Below are 11554 nucleotides of genomic sequence, written 5' to 3' on the forward strand. Positions count from 1 at the left end.
TGTCTTATCAAGCCCTGGCTCTCTCTCGGTGAGGCAGTTTCCCTGGCGCTTGCCTGTGGCCACTGCACAACTCAGAGTATGGCCTCCGTACAGGAAGGAATCGGTCCCCTTGTCCCATCACAAGCTAGCCAGTCCCCAGCCACCACAGTGCCACATAAACAGAGGCAACAAGCAGGCCCCAGAGCCCCACTTGCAGAGTCAAAGTCCCCATCAGGAGCTGGCCACGTCCATCTTCCCACAGCAACCCTCTCTTTACAGGTAGAACAAAGCCGCGTGCTTATGTCTCAGGTTCTTTGGTGGCGGGCCTCCATCCTCTCCCGCCGGCCTTAGCACTGGCACAGTATGTCTAGAAATGTTGGTTGCAACCAAGTTCCTGATCAAGAGACACAGTTTGCTTATTCTCTACTACTTACTTCCACAGCATATCCCAGAATAATTCCCCTCGTTTAAAGGCAGTTTTCATTAAAACACATTTCTCATTAGCACGTTAGACATACTGCTTTCTGCATCCCCTCCACCCCTTTCCAAAAGATGGTTAGGGGAAGCGGACTTGGCTCAACGGATAGGGCATCCGCCTACCATAAGGGAGGTCCGCGGTTCAAACCCAGGGCCTCCTTGACCTGTGGTGAGCTGACCCATGCGCAATGCTGATGTGCGCAAGGAGAGGCGTGCCACCCAGGGGTGTCCCCCGCGTAGGGGTGCCCCATGCGCAAGGAGTGCGCCCCGTAAGGAGAGCCGCCCATCGCGAAAGAAAGTGCAGCCTGTCCATGCACACACAGAGAGCTGACACAGCAAGATGATGCAACAAAAAGAAACACAGATTCCTGGTGCCCCTGATAAAGTTAGAGGTGGTCACAGAAGAACACACAGTGAATGGACACAGAGAGCAGACAACTGGGGTGAGGGGGAAGGGGAGAGAAATAAATAAATAAATCTAAAAAAAAAAAAAAAAAAAGACGGTTATTAATCAAGGGTTCAGTGAGATCTCCCCAGTCTTCAGGGGCTTTCATTCATGATTCCATAAAATCATTACTACACAATCCAGTTAAAGTTTGTCAAAACAACTGCTCCTTTGGCAACTGCGGCAGTTTAGTCCTGAGAGAGTGGAAAGCTCCTTCCACCATGTTCTCTTTAGAAAAGCAGGTCGAGGCCAAGGGCATTTGCCCCCATGCCCATCACAAGGAAATGGGAGCGCTCACTGCAGCAGGCCACCCCGCAGGCCGAGGGCAGTGTGCACTGAGGACGTTTCTTTTTAAACGGCCACCCTCCTCAGAACAGGACCCCACTTTAAATACTTCCAGAATCAAACTTGTAGACAAAAATCAATAGAGAGAGCTATAGCTCAGATGTAAACCCGCTGAACTTCTCCCCAAAAGGGGAGCGGGGTGGAAAAGGGTCCACCTCACTCCCTCCTCCTTGCCCCAGCATAAACTGTTATTCCTACTGAGGGAGTTCAAAGCTCCTCTTCAACTAAAGCGCTTTGCTGGTTGAGAATTTTCTTGAGACTATCTGAAAAACTTCATTTTCTGTGGCCTCTCTATTCTGTTGTTATGTTGCTTGGAACTAGAAAATAGGAGAATGAAATAATTCCTTTCCTTGTTTTCATTGCTAATAATGAGGAATTGCTAAAATAGCTATGGGTTTAATAACCATTATCTGAGAGGATGACAGTGTTTACATAACGAGACAACTGAAATACCTGCTTAGGAGTCAAAACCAACTGCAACACAAAACGCTGAAGGCCAGGCTTCGGGCCAAGCCTTCCCTTCACTGGCATCTGGACTGTAGATTACAAAACGAACTCCCAAAGGAGGCCTGATCACTTAGGACAAGTAACACCAGACCCTGCTGAACACTAGAGTGTGATGTCAGGAAATATAATACAGACCCAGGGAGAAAGATCGGCTACTTCTCCATTAATCTAACTTTTGGAATTCCTAGGTGAAAGGAGAATTTTCTAATGACATGTATTTTTTTCGGTTAGAAAAGTAACACACACTCCTCGCATGAAGTAAAGTGTATAGCTTCTGAAACTAGAGCATGGGTCAAAAATGAAAAGGCACCAGGGTCCGGATGCGCAAAGTCAGCCTGAAAATAAGTAAAACTCCCAACTCAGTCATCATTATCTTAAGTAACAAATTTAGAAAATTTCAGTCACCCATGCAACAAACCCCACATTATTCAACATAACCGAGGTTTATCCAAAAGCTGCGTGTCACATGCAAGAAAATTTCCCAGACATCTGAAAGACCCAGATGTTATTATCAATGCCCACACTTGGGAAAACGACTTAAAAATACCTGGATAATAAACCCTGAACGGATATCTTTTAAAGAGGGTTTTCTGCAACTACACAAATATACTCACAAAGATCTATGTTGAGCTTCACATTCAGTCAATAAACATACCGCACGAGACTAGGTGCCAGAGCATGGGGCTAGAGAGGGTGAGCGTGGGGCCCCTGAAGGGCCTTATAATCTATTTTGGTAACATAACTCAATTCAGTTAAATAACTATACAAAAATTAAAAGAAGGGAGGTGAACTGGCATTTATCACACAGGCACACTCCCAGCAAATGAACACACACAGAGCGTTCTCCCTTAAGGGAAGAAAGCCTGGGTGGGGAGCTGGTTGATGAAGTCAAAAACCCAAAGCAAAATATAAATGCCCGTTGAGTGGTTTAGGAGATAAGTAATGAAAAAGTTGATATCAAGTCCCCAGTGGTCTGGATAGCCCAAGGGTAGATTTTAACCCAGGAACTCAAATCTAAAAGGACTGTGAGGTCATCTGCCCCAACCCTCACAGAAACCCCAGTGGGAAGCTTCCATGTCTCCATCCCTCCCGACAAGGGAGTGGTCGGTCTTCAGATAGGGCCCACGTGCTGGGGGCCAGGGTGCAGACCCTCTCCTCAGGCAGCCCACTGGCCTTTCATGAAGAAGCAACAGCCTGAGCTAGACAAAATAGAGATCAGTGGAAAAAAACCTGAAGAATCTGAGAGCCAAACCAGGCAACTCCGCGGCTGTGTGATCGCAGACAAATTATTCAACTTTAAGCCTCAGTGTCCTCTCATCCACGGAAACTATCACCTACCTTTAAAGTCTGCTCTAAGAAACGAGTGCAGTCTGCATTCAGCACGCAGCCTAGCAAACGGTGGGTGTTCCATCTACAGTGGCTGTGGCTCTTGGCCCCCTAGTCCACATGTCACCCTTGGGCCAGCCAAAGGCTGAGCAGAACAAGGATTGGGCTGGGCAAACGTCATGACTTACCAGAGCTTAAACAAAAACTCTGCCCCCAGCACCTCAAGAAGACTTCAGAGAAGGAGCAGCTTTTATGTAGTTCAACTTCCCCTTGAAAGACTGGCTCATTGTTCCTAGAACGAACTCAGCTACTCTTCATTAGGAAAGGCCCTGCTCACAATTCATTCTCTCTGCACAACAGGCCTCTGTTAGCACGTCTGAGCAACCGTTCATAACACGGGCTGCCTCTGCCCACAGGAAAGACATACTCTCTGACACAATGAGCCAGAAAGGAGTTCCTGGAGGCAGATCTCAAACTCTGGTGCGCCTCCGATCAGCTGGGGGTAACCTGTTAGAAAAGCTGAAGCTTCAGTCCCTGTCGCAGACAGTCTGACTTAGTACACTGTGGGCAGGGCACTTGACCACAACAACTGTTTAAAGAAACACCTGAAGGTAGGCCACAAAAACGTTACATAACATTATGATGTAAACAGACCAATTCAGTCCCACAAAGCAAAGGGTGCATTTCCTTCCATACTTATGTAGAAATGCAGTAACTCTGGTTAATGCAGGATAGCACAGGAAACCAAGGAAGCAAGAGAGATAACCTCCACTTAACTATTTAATACAAGTTTCATAATTGCTCATATTTAAGATCCACAATATTTTGTATTCTTTTTTAAATAAATAGAAAATGAGTAAGCAAAAATTAAAATAAGTACCATTTTATACCTCTTATAGAAGAAAAGAAATATATTTGAATTACATTACTAGAACTTGGTGAAAATTTGGTTGACTTCTGGGGAAATTACTACTGGTAAAACTTTTTGGTCAGCAATGAGGCAATAAGTATCAAAAGTCACATAAATATAGTCATTTTCAACCCAATAATCTCACTTCTTTGAACTTCTCCTAAGGAAATAATACAAAAGAAAAAAACCATATTCAAAAAGATATTTACTACTACACTGCATGTGATATCACAAAAAAGATATCCAGGGAAGCAGATCTGGCCCAACGGATAGGTCATCCGTCTACCACATGGGAGGTCCAAGGTTCAAATCCTGGGCCTCCTTGACCCATGTGGAGCTGGCCCATGTGCAGTGCTGATGCGCACAAGGAGTGCCCTGCCATGCAGGGGTGTCCCCCACGTAGGGGAGACCCACGCTCAAGGAGTGGGTCCCATAAGGAGAGCTGCCCAGGAATGGCGCCACACACACGGAGAGCTGACACAGCAAGATGACACAACAAAAAGAGGCACAGATTCTGGGTGCTGCCCAGAGACACAGGTCCTGGGTGCTGACAAGAATACAAGCAGACACAGAACAAACAGTAAATGAACACAGAGCAGACAACTGGCTGGGGTGGGGAAGGAGGGGGGGGGGGGGCAGCGGGGAAATAAATCTTTAAAATAAAAAAAACAAAACAAAACAAGATATCCACATGTCAAAGGCCCTGAACAGTTTACCAATATTTGCCATATCAACTCAATTACAACAAAATGATTAAAATCATAACGATGCATACTTTGTGGTTTAGAAAATTATGCATAAAACATGCCACACCCAAAATTATTTATTAAAAAGCATAGATATATGGGCTCTCTTGAAGGGAGACACATTAAGAGATCATTTTAGGATGGTTTGCTGTGGATTTTCCCCCTCTAGTCTCTCAACTTTCTGGATTACTATAAAAAGACTATCAATAATTTTGATTCCAACTGACCGGACATTCAGAGTGACAAATCAAAAGTAGCAACTGGTTACATCTACCTCAGCTCTCTTGAACGGAGACTCACCAAAGTGCTGTGCTAACTAACAGAATGACCACAAGGCCAGTTCCAGATTTCTCTTCCCCAAAAAGATAAATTTTAACAGATAAGTGTTAAACCTTGAATTTAAGGTTTAAAAAAATCAAGTACCATGTGTACTCAAGGACAGGAGGAAATCTGGTTTGGCAGCTATTCATATGACAAAAAGATCAGAAGCCTTTTATGAACCACGGCTTCAGTAAGAGCCAACAAAATTAGATAGCTAATAGGCAGTGTGGTTCAAATGAAAAGAACACTGGGCTGAGCGAGAGAAGGCCCAGTTCTCAGCCTCGTTCTAGCATGTACTTGGATTTAACTTGCAGACCTTGGTTTCTCGTCTGTAAATTGATAGGAGGAGGAGGATATCTTCCCCAATTACCTCACAGGACTTTGAAGAGAACAAGGAAGATTATGAATGTAAAAGTGCTTTGAGAATCTTTTGTTGTTGTTGTTTAATCTGGCTATTATAATGAAGACATTCATACATAGATAAAATGATATATAGAGATGAACAGGTATATAGAGATATAGCTACAAAAATGAGTAACAGCATTTAGAAAGACACATTCCATATCGAAACTAAGAGTCTCTCGAGAGAGGTCTGAGATTGGGGACCAAGTCTTTTCCTTTATCTTTGTGGTTGGAATCTTCTAGGAGAATGCATGCATCTATTACTTGAGAAATATTTTAAAATTTAAATTTGTAAAAGCTAATGCAATCATTGGCAACATTTATATGGAGTGTAGCGTTCTCAAACTTTGGGGTGCTAAAGAATCACCTGGGGACCTTATTAAAGCTGCAGCAGCCCAGGCCCCAGGCAGACTTTGCTGACTAAAATCTCTGGGTGGAAGGAAGAAGATAAGGCCAGGACATCTGTATTTTAACAAGCTCCCCAGGTGATTACTGCAGCTACTATTATGTTCTTATTACTATACAATACATAAACACATGTCATTAGGCCCTACCATGTGCCAGGCCGGGCACTGTTCTCAGCACTTTGCATGATTATCTCATTTAATCCTTACAACAAACCTATAAGTAGATACAATTATTAAGCCCCATTTTACAGATGGGGACAAAAAATACAAAAGCAATCATTTAACTGGCACAAAATCACAGCACCAATAAATCACAGAGCGACAATGTACAACAGAGGTCAAAAATCACGGACCATTTCTTAACCTTAGAATACATCCGTATACTCTGGTCAAGTCCTATCAAAGTCTTGTGCTTCAGAAGTTGCATTCAAATGACACTAACAAAACCGAATCGCCTAAAAAAAGCACAGTGAAAACCATATCAAAACAAGCAGGGCCAGCACACTCACATGAATTCATGATGTTATATGTGTCTTCTCTACTAGACTGGGAACCCCTGAAGCATGGGGACTGGACATGGCTTTTCAACTGTACCCTCTTGCGACCTGGAGTCTAACTCAAGAAAGGGTTTAATAGATGAATTAATTGAACAAAAAATCCAGAGAAGCCTGATGAATGTCGTAGGAAATACAAAGGGCTATCATGTGAAGAAATGGGCATATTTCACATAGTTTCAGGGGTAACTTAGGTCAACAGGTAAAAGGGGGAGGGGGACAGATTTTGGTATAGTTTTTAAAACTTTTTCAGCAATTAGACCCAATTAGTAAGAGAGAAGCATGCCTGCCATCTGAGGCTGATGACCAGAATGAGGCAGGCATAAAAACTAGATGCTGGACTATATGTCCTCCAAGAGTTCTGCCCAGGCTCAAAATTTATTATTCTAAGTTATGGGACATTCCTTGATACTTTCATATACTCTACAGTTTCCACTCGTTATGCAGAACACTGTAGTAAGCATCGGAGGGCGCCAATATGTATTCTACAAACTCCCTGTGCACTGAGGGATCTAGGGAAGGAAGGGCAAGGCTACCGGAGTGAATCTGGTGTGAGGAGGAAGATGAGGGTCACAAGAGAAAACAGCAGGGGGGAGGCGACGTCCAGGCAGAAGTCAAGAAAGGTGTTATGGAAGACACACCGCTTGGGCTAGGCCTTCGGAGATCTTTGGGGCAGGCAGGGAATAGGAGCTGCCATAAAAATTTGAGAAGGGAAGTATTCAGTAATGGTCTGAGCATAAAGAATGCAGGCGAGCTCTAGAAGGGAGAAGAATGAGCTGGAGACCAGTAAATCCTGATGATAAGGCCTTTTGAGATCATTTAGTCAAACACTCAAACCCATATACACACACTTTATGGAAAATGCTCCTCCTCACACTGGGAAAAGATGATTAATTCATTTTTACAAATTAGTTTGCAAACCAAAAACTGTATCATTGATTTTCTTTTTTGCTTAGGATTTTTTTTAAGACTAACTGATTCTTCTCTTATTTTCTAGGAAATCTTTTACATGATTTTGTTTTTAAATATCTGTTATTTTTTTGCTACTATGTGACAGATATTTCCACTATTTAATTTGACAACTAGACTTGCAGTTATCAAAATAGACAGTTTTAGAAACCCAAAAAGATCAGTGTTTATATCTGCCAATACTATGAAGCAAAAAGTATTATATTAAAATTACGACTTAAGTAGATGTTCAAGAACGAACAGAGTCTCAAACATTTATGAATTTGTGTCAGGCCTAAGAAAATATTTCACCCAAATGATAAATCATGAGACTGAGCTACCTAAGGAAGTAGAAATAATGAAATACTGAAGTAAAAAAAATCTAAATTCAAACAGTGAACAATATAACACATCTGAACAATTAACTTGATGTCCGTCCTTCTGGCCAATCATTTCTCAACATTCCTGCCAAACTATTTTAAGGATCTGAAATCTTGCTCTATAAAAAGCAAGTTCACAACATCTGAACTACACCTAAAGAGATTCTATTCTGGTAGTTATTGAAGCATATAACACACCAAGCTTCAGATTTTTGCCTGCTATCAGTACAAAAGAAAATTTATCTATTTTACATAAATAGACTATGTGGGTTAATTCAAAAGCCTGACATTAGGACACCTAGGTTTTCAGTTCTAACAAATTTACAGTGTATACTTGACAAAAACCTTTCTGAGAAAGCTAGAGAATAATCTAAGGACTGAGTAACATAGTGAACCCAGAGGCGGTTGAGAATTGTGGTTAATAGTACAAATACAAGGATGTCCTATGAACTAGAACAAATGCACATCACTTTTGCAAAGTGGTAAAAATGTGGAGAAGCATGGGAAAAATAAACTAATGTAACCTATGGACTATAGTTAACAGCAATACTGTAATATTCTTGCATCAATGCCAAAGATGTACTATGTTAATAATAGGGGGGTATGGAAAAAATATACCAAATGTACACTATAGACCATGGTTAGTGATAACAGTCTGATGGTATTATCTCATAATCTGTAACAAATATCCCACAACAATGTAGTGTGTTGGTGGAGGGGTGCTGTATGGGAATTCCACACATGTGCACGATTGTTTTGTAAGTTCACAACCTCTATAATAAAAATATACTTTTAAAAAAAAAGCCTTTCTATATTTGCCACTTCAATTCTAATATGGAGATACAATATTCAACACCTCTATCACCTCCAAGGTCTCTTTAGAGAAGTTCTGCCTTTTGTGATCTCTAGCTGGGAGAATTAAAACTTGGCCTGAAAACTCCTGGATAAAAATTAAAACTTTTAAAATGTAAAACATACTGATATACTTTAGTCAATAATAAACAATGAATTACAGAAACTGAGATTTGAGTCACAACTTTTAAAAAACATGCAAACACAATTTTAGGAGGATGAATAAACAAGCAGCTCACCCAAATTTAAAGCTTTCTTTGCAAATGGAGAAGATAAATATTCAGTACTGTAGAACACCGCCCTCTAATTTTTCTTATCTATCTGGTCCCTGCATCAATGTTTCTATTCTCCCACTAGTTTGATGAGCAAAGGGAGCCCACTGTACAGGAGCCCCCACCAAGTCCACTTGCCAGGCACATGCCAAGAGCTCAGAAAAAGTCACCTATAACAGGAATAAAAACAACAATTTTTAAAGCCAGAACCGGGTTGTGGCACCGGAATAGTGCTAGGCACTTGGTAACACACCTACCCCTAGCTTCTGATTCTTCTGCATCGCTGCTTCCCAAAGGACCAGAGAATGTGAAGCTCTCACTGCCACATCTACAAATCAAAGTATCACGTTTAAAGAGCTCACGGGTTCTACGAATGGTCAGTATTTCATGAACGAACCCCAATACCGACGGTCTGAAACTCACCCCTATGCCACACAAGGTGTTTCAAGGCTCCACCCAAAATTTTTTTAATTTAGAAATAAACACAACTATTTTAAATAAATGATGTAATAAGTTAGACTCTGGAAAACCCCATCCTCATCCGAACAGCTCAGAAAATGGAAAGCAAAATATTCGATAAGCTCCATTGTATCCAACCAGGCTAACGTGCAAGAGCACACACTCATCTTCGTCAGAGCGCCTCTGCCAATACCAAAGAACAACAAAGGCAAGTTGAGGAGGCTGCAACAAGGCTGAACTCAGCACCAGTCCGCTTTCCCGGCTTTGCAAAGGCGCTCTCCGCGGACCCCGGGGCCGGGAGGACCCTCCGCATCCCGCGCGGCGCGCTGCGCGGCTTTTGTCTGGCCGCCCGCCTTCCCGACACCCCTTCCCTCTGGATCTTTCTCCACACCCATCACTCGCCCATGACTAGTTGTTATGGGTTTCTCTCTCTCGCCCCCTCCCCTCGCAGTCCCGGGCTCCTTTCGAGCGCGAGCCGGGGCAGGCCGGCTTCTCCCACGCCGGGGTCAGGAAAGGGCCCCGGGTGGGGTCTGGGGGAGGGAAGAGGGGGGTGCACAGAGCCGGCCTGACCCCACCGGCCCCCTCCCCCCAGCGCAGCGGCCTGGGACCAGCGACCCGCAGGCTGGATAAACAACCCTCCCATCCCGCTCCTCGCCCGGCTCCCACCTAAGGGCCGCCCCCTCCCCCCCAAAGTGCACCCAAGAGCCGATGACAGCGCTGGACATCCCCCACACAGATCCGGCGCCCGCCACCTCGGGGGCGGGCACAGGGGCCTCAGAGCGCTCGGTTCTACCTCTCCTCGCCCTAGGCGGCTACTTACGGCCGTATTATTCGCTTCGGTTGCCGCTGCGGACCAGACTGCCGCCGCCTTCTCCTCCACCCCAATGAGGTTAAGCGCTTAGTGCGGGGATTAAAAAAAAAAAAAAAAAAAAAATAGAAGCCGAAGGCGCCTGCGCAGTGCGTCTCCCTTTTCCCCTTTACCGCCACCGACCCGTCTTGACCATAGAGACTGTAAACCGAGACCAGAGAGGCGGTTGCCTCTCTATGGTAACGCCCCGCGCAGGCGCTGGCCGGGCTCCCTCAGGCTGGGGGAGTTATCCGCCCCTGGAACTTTTGCCTCCTCAGAGAATGCTGGCTGACCCTGATGGGTATCCGTAGGGGGAAGGTTCTTCAAGGAAAGGGTGGTGCGGCTATCCCGACGGAGTTGTTGCAAAACTATGGCTACACCCAAAGGGTCGGAGCTACGCGGCCGCCGCAATAAGCACCCAGAAAGTAAAGAATGTGGTGAAAAAAGCTAGGAGAAAAGACTTCTGGCCGGAACTTCCTTTGGTCAGTGCTAATACCTGAAGGAAACGGCCTTTCACTTCTGGGTTAAGGGCTTCCCGTCTCTCCCGCCCTCAGTCTGGGGATACGGTGAAAGAAATTGTGCCCTTCGACTTGCCGTACTGGTTGCACCTCCGCGCTTCTTTCCTTTCTAGAGCAGGCGTGGATGCTCGTGCCGGAAGCGTAGCATTTTAACGGTTCTTGGCCCGTTTAAGCGAGGAACCGGACGCCTTGGAAGCCCCTGGACCCGAGATTGCCATTTAGGGCCTCTTTCTTACTTGAGCGCTTCCACAAATAACATTGCTTTAGTCATTCTCGCGGTAGCCGCGGATGATATGCGAAAATGTGTTTGGGAGGTAGAATGCTGCCTTTAAGTATCCCGAAGAACCCACAGTTTAGCCGCCTTAAGCTCCCACGCTCGCGGATCATAGGACTCTGAAAGCTTTTGGTGTGCGCTTACGTAGTGCCTCGTGGGAATTCGCTCTTAGAATGAGTTGACTTCCCTCCATCTGGATACGCGATGCATTGAGTTTTCGGTGGGAGGTCCTTGTGTGCCCAGCTTCTTGCTGGTGGCGTTTGTGTGTCGAGAGGGGATACAGGAGAGCTGTGAGGTAATGCCCTGATCTTCAGGAGCTTAAGGGTTATGGTTGGAGAGGCTAAATTAAAACCATGAAACACTCCAGGAGTGCATAAATGAAAGAACTGGTCTGGAGGAGTGGGAATGACAAGGAGGATGTGACTCCTGGTTGATCTAGAAGAGGGAACATCTTTTGTTTGAAAGCACAAGCAACCTTTTGAAAACGGATGAATGCTGATGTAAGAGCATTCCGGAAAAGAAACACCAGGGGGTAAAGGGCCAAGAGTGATCGGGTGGAATGCCGGGAGGACAATGAAGAGAGCA

General features: G+C 44.6%; 1 protein-coding gene across 6 annotated transcripts in view; it reads right to left on the reverse strand.

Moving 5' to 3' along the window:
* Positions 1-10341, reverse strand: part of CLASP1 (cytoplasmic linker associated protein 1) — a 283348-nt gene extending 273007 nt beyond the window's left edge. For all 6 annotated transcript variants that reach the window (XM_058301168.2, XM_058301167.2, XM_058301165.2 and 3 more), the window contains exon 1: positions 10151-10341. The gene's annotated coding sequence lies outside the window, so the exon portion shown is untranslated. The remainder of the gene's footprint in view (positions 1-10150) is intronic.
* Between the last annotated feature and the right edge of the window lie 1213 nt (positions 10342-11554).

Source organism: Dasypus novemcinctus, chromosome 7, assembly GCF_030445035.2.
Source record: "Dasypus novemcinctus isolate mDasNov1 chromosome 7, mDasNov1.1.hap2, whole genome shotgun sequence".
In the NCBI taxonomy this organism is placed as follows: Eukaryota; Metazoa; Chordata; class Mammalia; order Cingulata; family Dasypodidae; genus Dasypus; species Dasypus novemcinctus.